Source organism: Bubalus bubalis, chromosome 21, assembly GCF_019923935.1.
Source record: "Bubalus bubalis isolate 160015118507 breed Murrah chromosome 21, NDDB_SH_1, whole genome shotgun sequence".
Taxonomy (NCBI): Eukaryota; Metazoa; Chordata; class Mammalia; order Artiodactyla; family Bovidae; genus Bubalus; species Bubalus bubalis.
The window spans coordinates 57,770,140-57,788,675 of record NC_059177.1 but is presented as its reverse complement, the minus strand read 5'-3'; the positions used below and the strand labels follow the sequence as shown (position 1 = coordinate 57,788,675).

Sequence of the window (18,536 nt, the reverse complement as noted above, 5' to 3'; positions counted from 1 at the left end):
ATGCCAAAGAATGCTCAAACTACTGCACAATTGCACTCATCTCACATGCTAGTAAAGTAATGCTCAAAATTCTCCAAGCCAGGCTTTAGCAATATGTGAACTGTGAGCTTCCTGATGTTCAAGCTGGTTTTAGAAAAGGCAGAGGAACCAGAGATCAAATTGCCAACATCCTCTGGATCATGGAAAAAGCAAGAGAGTTCCACAAAAACATCTATTTCTGCTTTATTGACTATGCCAAAGCCTTTGACTGTGTGGATCACAATAAACTGTGGAAAATTCTGAAAGAGATGGGAATCCCAGACCACCTGACCTGCCTCTTGAGAAATCTGTATGCAGGTCAGGAAACAACAGTTAGAACTGGACATGGAACAACAGACTGGTTCCAGATAGGAAAAGGAGTATGTCAAGGCTGTATATTGTCACCCTGCTTATTTAACTTATATGCAGAGTACATCATGAGAAACGCTGGACTGGAAGAAGCACAAGCTAGAATCAAGATTGCCGGGAGAAATATCAATAACCTCAGATATGCAGATGACACCACCCTTATGGCAGAAAGTGAAGAGGAACTCAAAAGCCTCTTGATGAAAGTGAAAGTGGAGAGTGAAAAAGTTGGCTTAAAGCTCAACATTCAGAAAATGAAGATCATGGCATCTGGTCCCACCACTTCATGGGAAATAGATGGGGAAACAGTGGAAACAGTGTCAGACTTTATTTTCTTGGGCTCCAAAATCACTGCAGATGGTGACTTCAGCCATGAAATTAAAAGACGCTTACTCCTTGGAAGGAAAGTTATGTCCAACCTAGATAGCATATTGAAAAGCAGAGACATTACTTTGTCAACAAAGGTCCGTCTAGTCAAGGTTATGGTTTTTCCTGTGGTCATGTATGGATGTGAGAGTTGGACGGTGAAGAAGGCTGAGCACCGAAGAATTGATGCTTTTGAACTGTGGTGTTGGAGAAGACTCTTGAGAGTCCCTTGGACCGCAAGGAGATCCAACCAGTCCATTCTGAAGGAGATCAGCCCTGGGATTTCTTTGGAAGGAATGATGCTAAAGCTGAAACTCCAGTACTTTGGCCACCTCATGCGAAGAGTTGACTCATTGGAAAAGACTCTGATGCTGGGAGGGATTGGGGGCAGGAGGAGAAGGGGACGACAGAGGATGAGATGGCTGGATGGCATCACCGACTCGATGGATGTGAGTTTGAGTGAACTCCGGGAGTTGGTGATGGACAGGGAGGCCTGGCGTGCTGCGATTCATGGGGTTGCAAAGAGTCGGACACGACTGAGCGACTGAACTGAACTGAACTGACCTGAGTGGCAGGGGTGCAGAAGGAGCGTGGGTGTGCCTTCCTCTGCCCCCGCCGCGGGTGGCCTCAGACAGGCCACACCCCTCCCTGAGTCCAGTGTCCTGTGACATCAGGCTTATGATACTGTTCTTTTAGGGGCTTCAGTGAACAGCAGATTGTTTTATTACGAGGTTCAGCCGGCAGCCTACGGCACACAGAGGGGCCAGAGTTCTGCAGCCCAGTGCCCTGTGCTCCCCAGGATGTGAGACGCGGGGCCCACCACCCAGGAGAGGTCTCCACCCAGGGCCCAAGACCACCCGGCAGGAGGAGCAGCAGGGCTGGGCTGACCCCTCACCTTCCGAAGCGGCCAGGGAGGCTGAGGAGGCGACCTTTGGACTGAGACACAAAGATGGGGAGGGACCAAGATCTGGGAGGAGCATTCCAAGCCCCAGTGTGGGAACAAGCGGGATGCGTCCCAGGCCAACGGGGTGGCGGTAGGAGACAAGGTCAGGGAGCCCCGTGCAGATGTGTGAGTGACGCAGATGTGGGTCACGCGAGGTCGGGTGAGCCACCCAGGGCCACACAGCAAATTCAGGAATGCAAGGCTGCAGCGGGAGCCACGCAAGTCTGGGCCGGGCCCTCAAAGCTGCCTGTGGGGCCCTGCAGCCTGGGCCCAGTGGAGGAGGCTGGTACCTGTGGCCAGGGGATGTCAGGGCCCAAGGCCTGACCACCCGTTGCCCTGCTCAGCTGGGGCAGGGCGCCTGGATCGCCTGGATCTGACCCAGGAAGGTGCAGCATGGGGACGGGGGCCGAGCAAAGAGGAGCAGAGCCTGGACCCCAGGACAGGCAGGGCAGACGCCTCAGAAGGGCCGGCTGCACCGTAGGACCTGGGCACCGGGTTCCATGTGTTTCTGAGTAACATGTGGCTTGTCAGCCAGGTGTGCCTCTGAGACTGAGGTCTGCTCTGCCTGGGAGAAGGCACGGGGCCCTGTACCCACCACCCACTCACTCGCTCACTCCTTCATTCACTCATTCATGGGCTTATTAATTCATTCATTCACTCATTCATTCAGTCACTCATTCATTCATTTAAAAAGTTTCATGGAGAGCCAGGTCCTGAGTCAGGAACCAGAGCCTATTTGTAGCCACAGAGCCTCAGATCCCATCAAGGCCCTTAAAAAAATTTCCCAAGAGAGACTTGGCCCCAGGAAGGGGTCCCCTGAAGTGGTGATGGCATTTGAACTAAGTCTGCAGAAGGTCTCTTGGAGAAGAGGGAAAAGCATTCCAGGTATCGGATGCAGACCACAAAGGCACAGAGCTGTGCGCTAGAGTGGCTTTCAGGGTGGGACTCAGGGCGTGACACCATTACAGGGTGCAGGGGTGCGGAGTAGAGGGATGGGGAGACAGGGGCGTGACAGGGCAGCTTCATCTCCTGGGCCTGGGGAGCCGCTGAGTGTTATGGCTCCCTGACTGATGTCTGAGCTAGCCGGAGCCCCTGGGATCTCACCCTCTTCTGCAGCTCCGCCACTTCTGTCTTCCCCTCCCACCCTCCCGTGAGCTCCAAAGCTGGGCTCACAGCGTCCCCACACCCCCTGCCCCACACCCACACTCACCCTGAGTTAGGGTTTTTCCAGGCCTGAGCCCGCCCATTTGCTGGAAGGAGACATCGAGGCCCAAAGCTCAGAGCTCTCCTATCAGACCTGCCCCAGCAGAGCTGTGGATGGCCCTATGGTTCGGTCATTAAATATGTACCGAATAGGGGCTGGGCCCCTTGTGGGGCTCAGAGCCCGTGGACAGCATCTAGAGGAAGAGAGAGGGCTCACCCTGTCCCCGGTTTATGGTTCACGCGAGCGAAGCACGCGCCGAGGGCCTCCCTCATGTATTCAGGGGTTTGCCCTTAACATTCTCATGCTTCCATATGACCCCCTCACGCTCCCCTCCCAGTTCAGCTGGGTCTCAGCCTGGTGTGAGCCTACCTGTAAGATCTTGGCTGAAAGTTAGGATTGGCCAATAACCAAATATTAGCTGACCACTACGGTGTTGGCTGAAACACTGCTCAGTTAATAGATAACTAAGGTGATAGTTGATAAGTTCGTTGTCTCTCCACTGTGCATGCGCGCTCAGTCATGTCTGACTCTTTGCGACCCTGTGGGCTGTAGCCCACCAGGCTCCTCCATCCATGGCATTTCCCAGGCAGGAATACTGGAGTGAGTTGTCGTTTCCTCCTCCAAGGGATCTTTCTGACCCCGCGATCGAACCCGAGTCTCTTGAGCCTCCTGCATTGGCAGGCAGATTCTTTACCACTAGCACCGCCTGGGAAGCCTGTCTCTCAACTATAGTTGGTAATTAACTCTTAATTCAAAAATAGGATTTTTATAACTCAATAATGAAATGGCTAACCAACTAGCATAAATTCAGAGATATTTATATATTCATGTACTTCACAGCATTATTCATTATTATAGGTGAACATGTCCATGGACAGGTGGCTGGATAAACAAAATGTGGTCATATGTCCAGTGTAATATTCAGTTCAGTTCAGTCGCTCAGTCGTGTCCGACTCTTTGTGACCCCATGAACCGCAGCACGCCAGGCCTCCCTGTCCATCACCAACTCCCGGAGTTCACCCAAACTCATGCCCATCGAGTTGGTGATGCCATCCAGCCATCTCATCCTCTGTTGTCCCCTTTTCCTCCTGCCCCCAATCCCTCCCAGCATCAGGATCTTTTCCAATGAGTCAACTCTTCGCATGAGGTGGCCAAAATATTGGAGTTTCAGCTTTAGCATCACTCCTTCCAAAGAAATCCCAGGGCTGATCTCCAGAAGCAAGTTTTGACACCAGGTTAGATTGACATGGAGGATATCGTGCTAAATGAAATAAGCCAGTTTTTTTTTTAAAAGACAGATACTGTAGGAATCCACCTAGTTGAGGTCCCTAGAGGAGTCAAATTCACAGAGACAGAAAGCAGAATGAATAAAATTGTAAGCTTTATGTTATATATCTCTTACCACAATTTTAAAAAGTCAACACAGTTTAAAAATGGGCAAAACAAAAGATATATGATGGCCAATAAACACATGGATGCTTTTGAACTGTGGTGTTGGAGAAGACTCGTGAGAGTCCCTTGGACAGCAAGGAAATCCAACCAGTCCATCCTAAAGAAAATCAGTCCTGAATATTCACTGGACGAGCTGATGCTGAAGCTGCAGCTCCAATCCTTTGGCCATTTGATGTGAAGAACTGATTCATTTGAAAACTCCCTGATGCTGGGAAAGATTGAAGGCAGGAGGAGAAGGGGACGACAGAGGATGAGATGGTTGGATGGCATCACCGACTCAATGGACATGAGTTTGAACAAACTCTGGGAGATGGTGATGGACAGGGAGGCTTGGCATGCTGCAGTCCATGGAGTCGCAAGGTCAGACACGACTGAGCGACTGAACTGAACTGGAACACATGGAAAGATGTTCAACATCACTTGTCACAAATGCAAACTAAGCCCCAAGGAGGTACCAGTACTTTTGGAACTGAAGTGAGAAGACTAACCATGCCAAGCGCTGGCAAGGAGGCGAGCGACTGGAATTCCCAAACAAGCTGGTGAGAGCGTGACCCGGCCAGTCACCCTGAGACCAGGGCTCCGTTCATGACTGAGTCGAGGGGTAGGTCTACGAGCCGAACCAGGGCTTCGTCTGGGAACAAGTCTAGGCCTTAGACTGTGACGAGGCTCAGGGCTCAGTCTGGAACCAGAACCAGAGCTCCATCTGGGAGTGGCTTCAAGGCCCAGGTCAGGAGCAGCGTCACAGCTCGGCTTCTGCTGAGACGGTGCTGTGACCAGGCTGTGTCTGGGACCAGGAATCCTGCGAGAGTTGGAGCAGGACTCAGCCTGCATCTATGCTCAGAAGCTCCCCCATGGGTGCCTGGTGAGGCGGAAGCCTGAACGTGGCTTCCAGAACCGTTGAGCTCCCTCCCTCCCTGCAACCAACTGAAGCTGCCTCTACGCCTTCCATACCTAGCTTCTGTCTCTGGGCACTGTCCTGAAAACTGCCCGCGTGGCCAGAGGACCTGCCTCTGTGTCTGCTCCCAGACCTCAGCCTCCCGCCTCCCTGCCAGGGAGCCTCCTGGCTCCAGGGCTATTAAAGGAGGGATCTGTGGGAAGCCCCAGGTAAACAAAGTCCAAGCTGAGGGGCTGGGGCCGGCACTTGTCCCTCCCCCGGCTCGGTGGGCTGGCTCCGAGAGAAGCCCGGAGTGCGGAGCGGGTGAGGTTGACAAGAGACTTAATGAAATCCAGAGGGAGGCGCCCTGGCAGGGCCCACCTGGATGGAAGCCCGGGACGGTAATTAAATTAATTCTGGGGTTTGTTCCAACAAGTGCAGAAGCGAGAACTGAGGCCAGGGCCCACTCGCTCGGGGCTCCAGAAGTTTGTCATAATTACAGGGAAAAAACAAGTTTCAGAATTTACGTAACCACAACGCTTCAGGCCCTGAAGGTTGGGCCCAAATTGCTTTCTTTTTCCAGGAAATGCACAATTGCACGGCTGCACCTGCAGCCCAGGGTCACCGCTGCAGCTCCCAGCACGTGCCAGAGCACAGGGCAAGAGCTTGGTTCTTGTCCCCATTTCTCAGAAGAGGCCAAATGAGGCTCAGGGGCAGAAGGGTCTCGCGCAGGGTCATATGATCTGAAAAGAGGACAGTCTTCCGGCCCCAGATCCCAGTTATCCTGCCACAAACCTCTCCGGTGGGGAGACTGTGGCTCTGGAAGCGGTGCCCTACCTGAAGGATGAATGGGGTGGGCAACCAAGAAGGCGGAGGAGTGGATATACCAGGCGGAGGAAACAGGTTGGGGGCTGGAAAGAGCAGAGCGCAAAGAGAAGAAGGGGTGGACCCTTCGGGCTGGGGAGGGGGTTGAGGCAGGCTGAGCCCCAGAGCGGGGTAGGGGGCAGGTGCAGAAAGGTCCGCCCAGCTTATCTTATTCAGCCCTGTGAGGGAGGCGCCTCATTGTTCCCATTTGACAAATGAGTAAGTGGAGGCTCAGGGAATTTAGGACACACAGCCAGGAAGTGGTCCTGCTGGGGTTAGACCCCATGGCTGTAGGGCTCAAGACTGCCCCCTTAACTCTCCTGGCTTCCTGGTTCAGCTCAGTCCAGGTGTCGAGGCATGAAGGTGCTCCAGGCTGGGGTGGAAGAGGGGAAAGGGAGAGAACTGTTTGCCAGGGAAGGGGCAGCGGCAGGGAGCTGACTGCTGACCCCAAGCCTCTGCAGGGTCCTCCCCAGGGCGAGGAAGCCCAAGACCCTTCATGGCAAGGGAGGGTGAAGTTGGTTCCAGCTGAACTGTGTGTGGGCTTCCTGGCCAGGAAGTGAGCCTCCCGTCCCGGGAGGTATGTAGGCAGACGATGGACAAAGAGGCACGAGGAGGCGGTCTTGGATTGGGTCGTGCCCATCGGAACTCTCGGGAGCCCCCACTGTCCTGGAAAAAACCCTTCCTGGCCACTGGCCGTTGAGGGATGCATCAGAGGAAGCTCTAGAAAGAGGCAAGGCCCCCTGCCCCCCTGCCCCCACCCCGAGGGATCTGTCTGCTTCCAGAGAGTTTCCCTCTCCTCAGATGTCTCCAGCACCTCGAAACACAGCCCCTGAACAGCATCTGGAGGAAAACGTCTGTCTAGTGTGCGGAGACCTCTCTGTGGGGGCCTGTTTCCCTTGAGCAGCCCAGGCGGGCCTCCAGGACAAGGGATGTGGCCAGGCTCAGCCCTCCAGGCAAGGCCTCTCTTGGTTAGAGGGCTTGAGGGTCCTCGCCGTCGGCCTTAATCAGGGACGAGAGTGTTTGTTTTCCGGTGAACATTTCCTGACCGCGGACAAGACCAGACAGAACTGTATGCCCCAGATTTCTGGCAGCCTGAGACCCTGCACTGCGTGCCTTGCCCGCTCACCTCACCTCTTCCCGGTGGCCTAGTGCTCACCCCTGAAGCCTGAGGTCTGGCCGCCAGCTTCTAGGAGAACCCTGCTTGTGGCATAAAGTGTTGGCAAAACTCCATGCCTCTCCTTTTCCCGTCCTTCCAGTCTCCCTGGTCCCTCCCCTCAGATCTCATCTCCACAGCCCTTAACCTGGGTGGTTGGCATCTCGTTAGACCCAGCAAGGACAAGCATCTCAGGCAGGGGAACCGCATGTGTGGTAGCCCAGAGGCATGACCACAGTGAGGGCTCCTCAGAACAGAACACGTGTGCTCTGTGGCTGAAGCCCAAGCTAGGACTTCATGCCTCCTGACTGCTGAATACTTGATCATGTGTCCCCTAAGAGCAAGGACCTTGCTCAACATAAGTACGTCACCACTATTACGAGAGAAAATTAAAATCCAGACTCAAGTTGCCCGGGTATTCCATGTGGCTGGGTCTTCCGTCCTTCCTCTTTTCTTTCCCAGAACCAGGATCCTCTTATTGATTTTATTTTATTTGGGCTGCACTGTGCAGCCTGTGGGATCTGTTTCCCGACGAGGGATTGAACCCGTGCCCCCTGCATTGGAAGCACAGAGGCTCAACCACTGGGCCGCCGGGGAAGTTCCTGGAACCCAGGTCTAGAGAAGGGGTATATGTCACACGTGACGACCAGGTCAATCTCTTTAAGTTAGAACAGTCTCCCAACTGTTTTCCCCAACACATGACTTTGTGAAAAGCTTATTTATCAGATTCCCTTATGAGACTGAGGTCTATTGCACGTTACTGCTGCTGTTCAAGTCAAGTGGACCTTAGGAAGCATCACTATGAACAAAGCTAATGGAGGTGATGGAATTCCAGTTGAGCTATTTCAAATCCTAAAGGATGATGCTGTTAAAGTGCTGCACTCAATATGCCTGCAAATATGGAAAACTCAGCAGTGGCCATAGGACTAGAAAAGGTCAGTTTTCATTCTAATCCCAAAGAAGGGCAATGCCAAAGAATGTTCAAACTACCTCACAATTGCAGTCATCTCACACGCTAGCAAAGTAACACTCAAAATTCTCCACGTGAGGCTTCAACAGTATGTGAACTGTGAACTTCCAGAGGTTCGAGCTGGATTTAGAAAAGGCAGAGGAACCAGAGATCAAATTACCAACATCCGCTGGTGGGGAGGAGACAGAAGGGCAGGGGTGACCAGCTCCCCAAGGCCCAGAGCACAATGACCTGGGTTTCATCCTGGAGCAATGGGGAGCCCCAGAATTTGAGCAGGGGACACGCCATGTCAGAAATGTGTCCCAGAAAGCTCCTGACGGATTGGACAGGTGAAACCATGGAAGCTGGGAGACTGGGGTGGTGGTGGTGGGGGACTGGACTGAGAACCCAGCACAAGCTAGGTCCAGAGAAAGGGGCCAGACAAGCACTCCCAAACAAGGAAGGGAGGGCCAGGTGATGAACTGGTGGTGAGCCTGACACGTGGACAGTAGGGCCCCGATTTTACAGAAAGGGAAACTGAGGCTTAGAAGGAAGTGACTCGGCCACAATCACTTGTCTAGGGAGTGATGGAGCCAGACCGTGGACCCAGGTTCAGCAGCGTCTCTCTCCCCTGCACCCTCCTTCGCCAAGGTCACCAGCTCGGTCTTGTGACTTGTGAGATGATTCACTCGCCCTAGCCAGGCCCCAGTGACCTCGGTGGCCTCAGCCCGCAGCGACTTGAAGCAGGGTTTCAGTTCCCGGCCAGAGACTGAGGCCGGGCAGTGGCAGGGAGCACGTCGAATCCTGGCCACCAGACCCCAGGGACCAGTGGCCAGTGATGAGGCCCTAGCTTGTCGCCTGTGTGGAAGTGAGTTTCCACACAGAGACGGACAGCGGTGAAGCAAGCCCAGTGTTTGTTAGGAAGTAAAAGTGTACGTGTGGATAATCGCATGGGCAGGCTCAGAGAGAGAGAGTCACGCCCTCGTGGTGGCTTGGCTCACCTTTCTGGGGCATTTCTTCCGGGTTCCCTGTGGGCAGTCCCCTTACTTCACCTGGTTCTGAGTCCGTGTTTGGCCGTCTCGGCGTCTTCCCGTGTGCTTCTCTCTGAGCCAAGATGGATTCTAGCGAGAAGGCGGGTGGGTACGTTGGCATCACTTACTGTGAGGCAATACCCCCGCTCTTTTGACCTCCAAGGAGCCTTTCTGTGCATGCGTAGTTAGGAGGATGTCCTTGACCTTGGGAATGAGGAATATGTGGTATTTTCTCTCTCATCTGGGCAGGGCTCAGCTCCTTTCTCGCTCCTGCTAGTTTGGCTGCCCAGCCTGGGACCCATCTATCTTCTGCCTCACGAGTGAACTCCTGTTCATCCCTTGATGCCCAGCTGAAAGCTGGGTGATGCCTTTCAGTCTCCTCCTCCTCAGGGAGGCCCTCTCAGTCTCTGTTTTCTCCAAATTCCAGGGAGATGGCTTGTTAGTCTGCCCCACTGCCTGGGACGGCCTTGGGGGCAGAGGGCCTGTCTCATCTCTGTCTCCCCGGCACCCAGGCCAAGGCCAGGTATACAGTAGATGCTCTATAAGTGTTGATGAGACAGAGAGAGAGAGAATGAATAAATGATAAGTGAATGAAAGGATGAAGGAAGTTCTTGTTTTATTTTTTATTGCAGTATAGTGGCTTCACAGGGTTGCGTTAATCTCTGCTGTACAGCAGAGTGATACATAGACTCTTTTTTTAAATTTTTTCCCATATAGGTCATTACAGAATAATGAGAAGAGTTCCTTATGCTGTTTGGTAGATCTTTATGTAGAATCTAAAAATATGGTACAAATGAACTTATTTACAAAATAGAAATGGAGTTACAAGTATCGAAAGCAAACATGATTGCTGGGGGGAAAAGCGAGGGGCTGGGGGGCAAGGGATAAATGGGAGACTGGGACTGATATAGACACAATGCTGCATGTGAAATAGATAGCTAATCAAAGCCAGGCTTTGGCGTCAGACAGGCCCGGTCCAGGGTCTGGCTGGCCTGTCCCCTGGGGCTGCAAAGCCCCAGAGCTCGGCCTCCTCCTCTGTGGCGCCACCTCTGTGCTCAGCCACCCTGATGGTGGACGGCTCAAGGAGCTCTCCGTGCTTCACGGAGCCGGCCGGCCTGGATTCAGCCCTTGCCTCTGCCACTTACCGTGCGTTGGTTTGCACGAGGTGCTTGCTTGACTGCTCCGTGCCTCGGTTTTCCCATCTGCAAAATGGAGCCTAAGGATGCTCACCTCATAAGGTTGTTTGGAGGGGCAAATGAGGCAAGGCATGTAAGGTGTTCACAACAGAATGTGGCGAGCGGAGAGCGCCAGACACGGCTTGTTTCGTCAAGGCACCGGTGACGCCCCAAGGCACGTGGTGTGTGCATCACCCTGGCCAGGGCGGGGGCTGCTCTCCCAGCCCCTTCCTCCATCCTGCGGCCCAGGAGGGTGCTGCAGGGACCCGGCAGGGCAGAGGGGGCTCTGACAAGCTGTCAAAGCCACAGCCCTGCTCTGAGGAAACATCCCTGGGTCCAACACGGCAGGACCCGCTGATTCCAGACAGAAAGCCCATGTAGCCCTCGAATTCACCGCCCACATCAGCGACACTGGCCTTCGCTTCCGAATCCTCGAGGAGGAAGGCATCAAGCATGTCTGGCTGTGACGGGACTTCAGTGTAACAGTTCCAGCCCCCGAGCTCGGTTCCAGAAGTCCCTTTTTGACGTGCTCCTTTGAAATCCCGAGTCAGAGTGTCCCCTTCCACTCAGCGAGGTCGATGTTGCTGTGAGCAGGATGAATTTAGGTGCCTTTTTTTTTTCTTTTGAGCTCTAAGTTCCAAGCTATGGACCCAAATCATATGCTTTAATCCCTTCAGGCCCATGACAAGAGTGTCCCTCCCAATAGAAGGAGGAGACAAGGCTCAGAGAGGTTGCCAAACGTGCCCAGGGTCACCCAGCACACAAGCAGAGTCTGGAGTTGAGCCCGCACATGTGTGATCCCAAAGGCAATGCTCTTCACGGCTGTTCTCAGCGCCGGCCACGTGTCGGGATCAAATGAGGAACTTTGATGGTGCTGGCTCTGGCTTGTGGCCTGGGTGTCAGTTGTTGCTGTTGGGTTTTCTGGTTTTTTGTTGGCTGTGCAGGGTCTTGGTGGTAACACGCGGGATCCTCAGTCTTAGTGCTGCATGTGGGGTCTAGTTCTCTGAGCAGGGGTGGAACCCGGGTACCTCTGCCTTGGGAACACGGAGTCTTAGCCACCGGGCCGGCAGGGATGTCCCCGGGCGTTAGTTTTTATAAGGCTCCCCGGTAGATCAGCCAGGCAGCCAGGTTGGCAGGACAGATCTGGAGGATGGACACATGTGCCCAGGAGAGACAGAGCCTATGAGACGGTAACCCGTAGCCCCTGAAGCCCCCCAGGGACAGGGTCATTGTTCAAGCCCAGACCCCAGGCTGAGGACTTCCAGAAAGCTGCACCTCCATCCGGAGGCAGCACAGAGGCAGCAAGGGCTGGGGCAGAGCCTCTTCCAGGAGCCGCTCCTGGGCTGGAGGCCTGGCCACGACCCCCAGACCTGGCTTGGGCCCCTCGCCCCGTCATAGCTCAGCACAGGCCTGACTCTCCGACCTTTTATTCCTGTGTGAGCAGTGGGAGGATTTCTTCAGACAAAATCTGGGGAATTTGGCTTGAGTGGACTTTGACTCAGCCCATTCCTTCTGACATTCCAATGAGATGTCTCTGACCCCGCAGCCTCCCGCCCAAAGCTCCTCAGAAATCCGCAAATGCCGGACCTGGTGGCTCATCCCCAAGGCGGGCGGATTCCACAGCCTCCAGGAAGGCGCCGATGTCCAGTCCTGCTTCTGCGGTTTCCCAACTGAGAGGCCTTGGGATGGTGGCTTACCTTACCTGAGAGTCTCAGTTTCCTCATCTGTAAAATGGGCATCTACCTCATATTCGTAGAAGATTACAAGAGAGGATGCCACACTCTTCGCCAGTGTCTGGCGTGCAGGAGGCCCTTGGTAAGGACCGTTGTTGTTCTTGTCAGCTTGATGGTGGTAGGGGAGCCTGGGCCACAGGCCCCTGGGATTCACACCCCACTTGGCCTGCCACTCTGACCCCGTCATGGCCCTGCTGCCAGAGACTGACCCCAGGCGGCCGTCCTATAGGTCAGAGGCTGTCCCCTTCCCCCCAGCCGTCACACCAGCTGCAGTAATACAGCGAGCCTGGCCGAGAGACCCACTGGTACCACCCCCCACAAAGCTCTCCCTCCATCCCCACTGCCACCCTAGTCCAGGCCCCCAGCAGGCCTCACTCCTCCCACCCGCCTACAGGCGCAGCCCCCGAGTGCACTGCCCACCCAGCTGATGTCGCAAAGCACCGCCATCATCTGTTACGCTTCTCCCCAGCTGCCCAGGCCCTCCCGCTCAGCCAGCCTCCAGCGTCCTCTTGGGCCTGGCCACAGGCGCTCCATCCCCTCCGGCCTCTGCGGCATGCCCCGCCCCCCACCCTGCACCTCTTGGCACTGCCCAGGTGCGCCAAGCTCTCTCCTGCCTCTGAGCCTCTGCACATGCTGCTCCCCTTGTCTGCTGGATACGCTTTCCCCATCCTGCCTGCTGGTCAACTCCAGGTCATGCTTCGGCTCAACTGGCAGAGCCTTTGAGCTTCCCCACGTGGGTCTCCACAGATTACCTGGGCTTCCTGACAGCTCTGTGGCTGGGTTCCAAGAGCAAGTGTCCCAGAAGAACCACGGGGGTGGTGCCTTGCTGCTATGACCTGCCCTGGAAGCTGCTCAGCATTGTTCTATCTTTGCCACAGACTCAAGGGAAGAGAACACGGGGACTTTACCCCTCAAAGAGAGGAGTGTCAGGGTGATGTCATACGACGAGCCCGTGCAAGGGAAGGTGTTGTAGCTATTCTTGGAAAAACCAAGGGCAAAAAGAGGGCAAAGGAAAGTGACCGAGGTCAGTGGCTAACTGGGGCCACCCGTGTGGGGTCAGGAGTCCATGACCTCACTGACTTACAGCTGGTACTTCAGTAGGCAGTGCGGCTCTGACTCGGTCAGGAAAGCTTAGCGGTATGAGTCTGGTCAGCAAAGCACCTAAGGAGCCGGGGGAAGCTTTCTGTCCGTACTGGAGATATCCCCAGTTCAAAGCTGTGGGTATTAGTGACCTCGAAAATCTCCCTGCAGGGCTGGAACAGGAGGAGGGGCCACAAGTGATTTCAAGAGGCTTGGGCAGGGAAGAGGGGGTAATGGTCCCAGTACTCCTGGCCCACTGGGGATCACGCCCTCTGAGGGTCGTCAGGAGAAAAGGCTCCACCTGGTACCCAAGGCCTGGAGTGTTGTGGCGGGGACGTCTCATGGGTCCTGCCATGCACACCCTCCTTGCAGAGGCAACAGAAGGAAATTGCGGGGCGGGTCGGAGGGTGCTGGCGTGAGCAAAGCCAACGTCAGATTTCCTCTTTTTCTTCACCCTGGGTTCTTGTTCCTCTTTCCTTTTGCCAGTTGGGCCAGGATAAATCAGGTGTCCAGAACGTGAGGACTCTCAGGCCCCACGGTGTGGCCGCTGTTCCGGCCGTCGCAGCCGTTGTTCCGTCACCCTTGAGCCGCGGCGTGTGGGTCTCCGGGCCTCCAGCGCTGACACGTGCTGCGTCTTGGCGGCCGTTGCAGGCGAAGACTTGTGACCCGGAGCGCAGACAGAAGTGCTTCGTGAAGACAGTCTGACGGGCTGGAAGGTTAGCCCTGCTGCCTGACAGTAACAGAGCTCCATCCCGAGAGGAGAGCAAGCGTGTGCAAACCTTTCACTGAGCATTTACTGAGCACCTCCTGTGCACCAGGGCCCAGGAAGCACTGTGGACACTCTGATGCTCGGGACATATGTGGGCCCTACCCTTGACGGCGCACTATCTGGACTGTTCCAGAAACAGCAGGTGAGGTCTAAGCAGAGGAAGATGAAGGAGAACTGGCCAGACGGGAGGGGGGAAGTGTTGCTTTTCTGACGGAGGTAACAGTGTACGGAGGGCTCAGGGGCCAGAGAGAGAAGAGACTTCAGGAGTATAGAGTCTGAGCACAGAGGGGAGGCTGGAGGGGGGTAGATAGTAAGCTATTGTTCAGTCACTCAGTCGTGTCCGACTCTCTGCGACCCCACGGACTGCAGCATGCCAGGCCTCCCTGTCCATCACCAACTCCTGGAGCTTGCTCAGACTCGTGTCCACTGAGCTGCTGCTGCCCTCCGACCATCTCATCTTCTGTCGCGCCCTTCTCCTCCCGCCTTCAATCTTTCCCAGCATCAGGGTCTTTTCCAATGAGTTGGCTCTTTGCATGAAATGGACAAAGTATTGGGGCTTCTTCAGCTTCAGCATCAGTCCTTCCAGTGAATATTCAGGACTGATTTCCTCTAGGATTGACTGGTTGGATCTCCTTGCAGTCCAAGGGATTCTTAAGAGTCTTCTCCAGCACCATAGTTCAAAACCTACCAGCCATGATTCCCACTCTTCAAGACTGAATCCTGAATGAGGTTGGAAAGCCGTCTAGGTTCACCCAGGGCTGGAAGCCACTATGTGGGGCGTCCACCACATGCCTGGTGCTAGCTAGTTGCTTTTATCTTTATTTATTATAATTTTAAAATTAATCATGTAATTAAGTTCCACCTTTCTTGAGATCTAATTGATGTACGCTGGCTGTTTTTCAAACTCTCTGATTTCAGAATTCCCATTTCATAGATGAGGAAACTGAGGCTCTGAGAGGCACAGAGACCAGCCCAGAATCTCCCAGTTAGGAAGCTGAGCCCCAGGTTCAAACACAGCTGTCACTTATTCTATTACCACCACGCCCCCAGCCCCCCGACCTGACACCCCCTCCCCACCCTGAGCAGGACTCACCCACCACACCTGGGCCTCCTGGCCATGCCAGGCTCTACATTCCAGCAGGCTGGTGGAGACAGGTGTGGGCAGAGCACGCCTGCAGGCCTAGAGCCCTGCCTGCCAGCCCCCAGGCCCTCACTGGGCAGGGAGCGTGGAGGGGTGCCTGTGAGGACCTTGAGAGCCAGGCGCGGGCTGGGGGCCGGCCCCCACCCTGCCAAGACGGCGTTGTCAGTCTCTGCTCTCCTCTGACGCACCTACAAGGTCAGGGCCAAGACTTATTAAGGAAAAGGTAGGGCTGCGGACGGCGGACACGGCGCGGTCAGTGCCTGGAGGTGATGCCAGTCTCCGGGAAGGGGGCTGGCTGCCACCAGCTGAGCACCGTCTCCTCCGACGGGGACTCTTCCACGCGATTAGCGTTAGGGTGTGTCTGTCTGTCCTGGTGTACTGTCGCCTGGGAGGACAGAGAGACTCGATTCCACGGGGGCGGGGCTGCAGAGCTGGACATCCTGGGCTTGGCCACTAACCTTTGCAGGGCCTGGAGGCAGTGACTTTACCTCTCCGGGCCTCTTTCCAGGGAAAGAGGGAGGAGAATAGCGTTCGGCTCCTAAAGCTTGTGAGTATGCTGGGGAGCACTACACGAGAAGCGTCCATCCCCGCAGGTGCCCAGGACGGTGAGGCGTTACTGCTAGAGGTACTGTTGAAGGTGAAAGCGTTAGGCAATCATCAGGTCCGACTCTTTGCGACCCCATGGACTGCAGCCCATGCTGCAGAGGACAGGCTCCTCTGTCCACAGAATTCTCCAGGCAAGAACACTGGAGTGGGTTGCCGTGCCCTCCTCCAGGGGATCTTCCCGACCCAGGGTTTGAACCCGCGTCTCCTGCGTTTCAGGCAGATTCTTTACCATCTGAACCACCAGGAAGCCCAGCAGTGGTATTAGTACTTCGTCATCGTCGTCATCATTCAGCCCTGAGTCTTCAGGATCCACGCGGACCTGAGCAGGCGCCCTGTGATTCTGCGCAGGGTCACAGTGACAGCCAACGTCCTTGAGGGGAATGGGAGGCTGGGGCCTGAAGGGCTGAGGGAGCCGGCTGTGAGCCCGCGTCGGTCCCCACCTTGCTCTGTGATCCTGGCAAGGCCAGCGCCCTCTCTGGACCTCCGTCTGCCCCTTGTTCACAGGCAGACGTGCACAAAGGCCCTCCCAGCTCTGCGGCTCTGTGACCAGACTTGTTAAGGGCACCTGCTGTGGGCCCAGCCCAAGGCCAGGTGCTTGGTGAGGATTTGATATCAGAAGTGGAAGGGGCTTGGGACCCCTGGGCCTCCCAGTCCTTTGGAGGGGTGCCTGTTATCTGAGAAGGAGGGATTGGGTCTTGCTGGTTATTTGGTTCCCCCGTGTACACCCTTCCACCCCCAGCAGCCTGAGGTCCATGCTCTTTCCCTGCTCTGCAAAGCTCCAGCCTTTTGGGACCAAGCCAGCCCTTTCTCTTCCTTTCACGCTCAGGTCAGCGCCACCTCCTCCAGGAAGTCTTCCTTGATTCAGGACTGAGTTAGTTGCCTTCCTGGGCCACGCTCCGGGCCTCCTCTCATAAGATGACAGCCCACCCCGACTGGGCAACCTAACCAACGAGCAACCAACTTGTTGGCAAGTAACCAACACCCTTGAGCCTCCGTTTGGTCAACTGTTACGTGGGGACGTTCAGTGCCATCTCAAAGATGAAAACAACCATGGACGCAGAACCAAGCAGGCCCTCGCAGAGGCTCTCAGTGCGCGAGAGCCCTTCGCTTCGCTGATCTACAACCTTCCGTCCTTCCGACCTCGCTGAGGCCCGGCGCAGGGCGGGGCGTCCTGGACGCCTTTGCACTGGCTGTCCTGTCCTTCCAGCAAACTGAAAGCAGGTCTCTGCTCGGAGCTCTGCCAGGTGACAGAGCCTAGCGGAAATCATCAGCGCAAAACTGTATTCTGTCTTGATTGCATCCGTGTTTCTGGTACCTTCTGTTCATAGCAGCCGTTTCGCAGATGTGAAGCGGCTTTTCGTTTCTAAATACGCTGACCTCGGCTACAGTGTCCGGCAGTAGAGGATTTGAGCTCAGGAGCCCTGGGCCCTCGGTCCCGGTTCAGATCCCATCTCTGCCCCTCCGTTGCCCTGCCTTCAGGAGCCCCGTCTGCCTGGGGGCTGTTATGAAGGTTGATGTGTGTGCAGTGCCCGGAGCCCGGCCCAGGGCGCGTTCAGGGTTACCCCTTGCTGTGGAGACGGTTTAAAAAGGGACTTGACGCAGAGCGTGCTTGGGGCTTGGCCTGGCGGCTGCAACCCTCACACCCAGCCTGCCTCCCTCCGCGGGGCTGCTGCCGCCTGCCAGCCTCCCTAGCGAGCCCCCGGCTGCATGGAGTTTAATCTCCCGGCCGGTAAACACGCGACCACGTTTCCCAGGCTTTGTCCTGTTACTTCCAGCCGTTCTCAGGCCCTGCGCACTCCTCCCACCCTGAGTCCCAAGCCCCCCCGGTTCCCTCTGTCCCTCACCCACGCCTCAGTTTCCTCATCTGCGGGGGGCGCGGGCAAGAGACCAGCTGTCACCCCAAAAATGGGCCTCACTCTGTGCTGGGCGATGGCGCAAACCCTTGATGGCAGGCCCCCAGAAGACGCCGCTGAGCCCCGCACCCTCCTCTACTCACTCCCCATCTCCCCACCTGGGACCCTCCCCCAGAACCCCCTCCCACTCTCTGCTGTCCCTGCACGCCCCGGGTCTGACATCCCACACTGTGGAATCCGGGGATTCACCCGCCATGTGGCGGGTGGACTGGGGCCAGGAAGACTGGCAGAGGCAGGCCAGACTGGGGGTTAGTCACTCACACGCCTCCGCCTGCCTCGGTTTCTGCATCTGTAAAATGGGAACAGTAGCGCTCGCCCCCTCTTGCCGCTGTCCTCGTGGGGCCTGGCGCCCCCTCGCGCTCCCGAGGCTGTGTTACTGGCATCGCCATCAGTGAGAGATGGGAGGTGGCCCTGCCTTCTGCAGGTGCTTTCTGGCACCGTGTTGGCTCTTGGCAGGGATGGAAACCCACTGCCTCTGTCGTGCCCGCACGCAGCTACTTGGGCAGGGCGACGGGGTACCTCTCGTGTCTTGTCACCCCTCTCCACCAAGGCCAGAGTGCGGGAGCATGGCTTCCAGCCCCACCTCTGAGCGTCTCCTCACCGCCCCTGCCCCGTGCCCGGTGCCCTGGCCTGTGGCTCCCCCCAGACCTGCTCCAGCTGGGGCTCCAGCACATTAGGGACTGTAGACAATTTACCCAAGTTCTCAGCACTGCCCAGCCTGGTGTGCACCCTGTCTCCATCACCCACGTGCTGCCCAGCCTTGGCCAAGCTGCCCATCTTCTCATAGCCTCGGGCTCTCCCCGCCCGGAAAAACGGGGTCATGCTGGAGATCAAGGAAGCATGATTTACGGAGTGATCCCCAGGCACCCAGCTAGCATTTTGCCCGCATGATCTTGTTT

The 18,536-nt window shown here is 55.9% G+C and overlaps 1 long non-coding RNA gene across 1 annotated transcript; it reads left to right on the top strand.

Annotated features, from left to right (window-relative positions):
• The first annotated feature begins 13,701 nt into the window (after positions 1-13,701).
• On the top strand, positions 13,702-17,023 carry LOC112581159. Its single transcript, XR_003105611.3, has 2 exons — positions 13,702-14,119; positions 15,941-17,023. It is a non-coding gene; the product is annotated as an uncharacterized LOC112581159 (long non-coding RNA).
• The last annotated feature ends 1,513 nt before the right edge of the window (positions 17,024-18,536 follow it).